The sequence below is a fragment of the Nannospalax galili genome, unplaced genomic scaffold (genome assembly GCF_000622305.1).
Source record: "Nannospalax galili isolate Female #2095 unplaced genomic scaffold, S.galili_v1.0 scaffold52, whole genome shotgun sequence".
NCBI lineage: Eukaryota > Metazoa > Chordata > Mammalia > Rodentia > Spalacidae > Nannospalax > Nannospalax galili.
Window position 1 is genome coordinate 2,152,676 of NW_008334003.1, and position 4,195 is coordinate 2,156,870.

Here is a 4,195-nt window from a genome sequence, read left to right on the forward strand (position 1 = left end):
AATCAACAAAATCAGAGATGAAAGGGGAAACATCACAACAGACACCCAAAGTATCCAGAACATTATAAGGAAATACTTTAAAAACCTACATGCTACTAGATCTGAATGTCTAAAAGAAATGGATGGATACCCGAAATCATGGGAACCACCAAAGTAAAACCAAGAAGAGACCAACAGTCTAAACAGACCCATAACATGCAAGGAAATTGAAACAGTAATACAAAGCCTCCCAACTAAAAAAGCCCAGGCCCAGAAAATTTACAGCAAATACTACCAGATATGTAAAGAAGACCTCCAACCAATACTACTTAAGCTACTCAAAATGATAGAAACAGAATGAGAACTCCCAAATTCCTTCTGTGAATCCAGCAGCACTCTAATACCCAAACTGGGTGAAGACACAACCAAAAAAGAAAACTATAGGCCCACATCATTAATGAACATAGATGCAAAAGTTCTTAACAAAAAAGCCTCTTCTGGCTTTCATACTTTGTGTTGATAAGTCAGCTGTAAGTCTGGTGGGTTTTCCTTTATATATTAGTTGTTTCTCTTTTGAAACTTTCAGTGATCTCTTTTTGTTCTGTACATTTAGTATTTTTACTATACTAGGCCATAGGTGTTTCTTTTCTGGTCCTGTCTAACTGCTGTTCTGTATGCTTCTTGCATTTGAATGGGCATGTTTTTCCTTAATTTGGGGAAGTTCTCTTCTACAATCCTGTTTAAGTTCTGGTCAATTCTGTTAACCTGAAATTCTCCTTGCTCTTGCCTATGATACATAGATTAGATTTTTTTGTGGTGTCCCTCATCTCCTGCATGTCCCATTCCTGTGTTTCTTAAAACTTTTCATAATCTTTGCGTGAGTGGTCCAGTTCTTCAACTTTATCCTCTGGTGTTGATATTCTGTTTTCCATTTAATTCATTCTAGCCATGAGGCTTTCCTGTTGTTTCAAATTAGCTTATTGAGTTATTCACTTCCTTCTTCATTTCAGCCTGAGTTTTCTTCAATGTTTCTGTCTCTTTTGTGAATTCAGTCAGAAGTTTATACCCATTTTCTTTTATTTGTTTGTATATTCATTAAATTCATTGAATTATGGATCATGTTTATAATTGTTCTTTTCAAATCTGTGTCCTGGTTTGTCTCTAGGGGGTTCTCCTTGTAGAACTACAGTCTACAGGACTGGTGGAGTTTGGTGGCAACATGCTGTGTTGGTTTTTCCTGTTATTATTTTTCCATTGCAATTTTGGCATGTGGATTTCTTTTGCTGTTTGTGATTGTGGTATGAAACTCATCTTCCTTTGCTGAGTTGAAGTCTGCTTCTGTTTGTGTTATTGGTGAGCCTTGGTTGTTTACTTACTAGGTATGTAAAGCTGGTTGGTCTAAGTTTCAGGTTCTCTAATATCAGCTACTCAGGAGCTCCCACAGAGGCCCAAGTCATGCTCCAGTTATTTATACTTGGGCTTCCTTCTAACATTTGGACCCAGATTAGTGGGTACTCAGAGCACAATTTGGGAAGTTCTCTAAGGGGAGACCTGATTTTGGAATGTCTGCTGAGTTCTCAGCCCTACCCCTGAGGCCATGGGAGGAGCCTCCCATAATCCCAGCTAAGGACTTGAGAATGGCATGATTTTGGAAAGATTTGGGCAACCTCACTACTTTATGGAGACTGGATCCAGGAGCTCTCAGGTGGTCTGCTGAAGTCTCAGCCCCTACACTCAGTGGAGGTCAGATCAGGCACTCTCAGGCTGTCTGTTGAGTTCTCAGCTCCTACACCAGGTAGAGCTCACTATTAAAAGTTTTTAGGTGTAAGGTTTACCCAAATATTTAGTTGCATACATGAACTTTGCCGTACTGCATAAGCATTTTGAAGACCAAAGTTTTGGTATTTATTTATGTAATCAAATTGGTAGCATTTGCTGCTTGCTTTATGAAGTTTAATACTTAAGATCACCATTAATTCAAACAAATTATTGTAAAAATATTTTACTGTAAATATTATTTCCATATTTATCTTGATGCTAAGGATTTGAAAATTTTCAAGTGCTAGACACTCTTTTTTTGTTAAGTAATTAATTTATTGTTTTGTGTGAATGAATGTTGTGCCTGCATGTACGTTAGTGTACCTATACATGTAATGCCCATGAAAGCCAGAGAGAAGGTAGAATTCTCCAGTAACTGAAGTTACCAATGGTTGTTAGCTGACATGCTGGTGCTGGAACTGAACCCAGGTCCTCTGCAAGAGCAGCCACTGCTCTTAACCACTGAGCCCTCTCTCCAGCCCCCATACTTGTCATTCTTTCTCAGAAAGAAGAAATGGTGCCTAATACATGAGCACAATGTTATGAATGAAGGAAACTGGGCAGAGAGAAAGGAAAGGCATGCACTGGGAACAGAACAATGATAATGTGTAAGGAAAAGAACTGACTTCTCTGTCTCCACTTCCTCAATATATAAATTGGATGGTGATAAAAAGAAGACATGCCACAAACTCTTGGCATCCACACCGATGAATACACACTTGTGTACACATTTGTCCACACACATGATCAGGCATACATACCAGAAACATATACACAAGCAAACAAAGGAAGAAATTTGACAAAATACACCAATTAATCATTTTTGAGTATAAATTATTTTAGAATATTTTAATATCAAAGTAATATTAGTTTTGTTATTTCAAAATAAAAATGGATACTTTAAGTTTTTAATCTCTAAACTTTGTTGAAAGCCCAAATACCTTTCTGACAAAGCAATGATAAGAAAAAAAGTCCCAATCTTACAAAGGAAGAAATTTGACAAAATACACCAATTAATCATTTTTGAGTATAAATTATTTTAGAATATTTTAATATCAAAGTAATATTAGTTTTGTTATTTCAAAATAAAAATGGATACTTTAAGTTTTTAATCTCTAAACTTTGTTGAAAGCCCAAATACCTTTCTGACAAAGCAATGATAAGAAAAAAAGTCCCAATCTTCATCTATTTATTAAAGATATTCATAGTTATCATTAGGTATCCTTTACTTAACTATATTAAACTGCATGCCCTCTCATGTGGCCTCCAGTGGTGGTTTACCAGTTTCTCTGTTTCAAATTGCATTTGATATATTTTCACTATGATTTCTTTAAGTTCAGAAAATGTTGTAGGGATATAAACAAAAGTATCATTCCTTTATTTTGAGGCAATAATCCACTTCTTAATGATTAATCTTATTTTAACTTTTTATAGTGTTAAGAATCAAAAACCACACACATACTAGGCACGTATTCTAAAACTGTGCTACATCCCCAAAAGCTGTAATTTTCTTTGTTTTCCCACTACCACATAAACACAAGTGAAGTCTGGCTTTAGATATGTCAGTATATTAATACTTTCTGTTTTCTTTTTTTGTAAATTATGGTGAAAAATTTAAAATGCAGGACTTCTCCATCCTTACCATTTGTAAATATATTGTATTTGTAAACATATGTCAGCTGTATGGACTTTGTTAGCAGATCTAAAGCTTCACTTTATAGCACTGATACTCTGTAGCTATTGAAGATAGGCTTCTTTCTCTCCCTCCTCAGTACTCTGGTAGCCATCGCTTTCCTTTCTGTGTCTAAAAGTTTGACTACCTTTACATGCTTCTCATAAGCTTGCAGCAGGATTCAATTTTCTGTGTGTGTGTGTGTTTTGGGTGCTTCACTTAGCATCCTATCACCCATGGTATATCATTTTGTAGTAAAAGGTCAGTTTCCTTCTCGATTAGCATTGACTATTATTCTGTGCGTACACCATACTTTCATTCATTTATCTACAAGTGGACATTTGATCTTTTTTATTATTGTGAATTACTGTGAATTGTTGATTTTATTGTGAACACTGTGCCTACAAATGGTATTGATGGAATCTTATGGGAATACTGGAATCTTGTATTTCCTTCAAATTTTTCATTCTCAACGACTATGCACAATGGTTCCAGTTCTTTTCATAATAACACTGTCGCTGGCCTTCTTTCTTGTTTGTGTTAGTGGCTGTCTTAATGGGCATCAGACCATATCTTACTGTGGTTTTGAATTCACGTTTCCTGGCAGTTAGTGTTGATTTCCTTCATATACCTTTTGGACATGTCTAGGTCTTTGGATAAATGTTTGTTTCATTTGCCCATTTTAAGTTAGATTTTTGTTATTGTTGATGGAGAAAATTTATATTA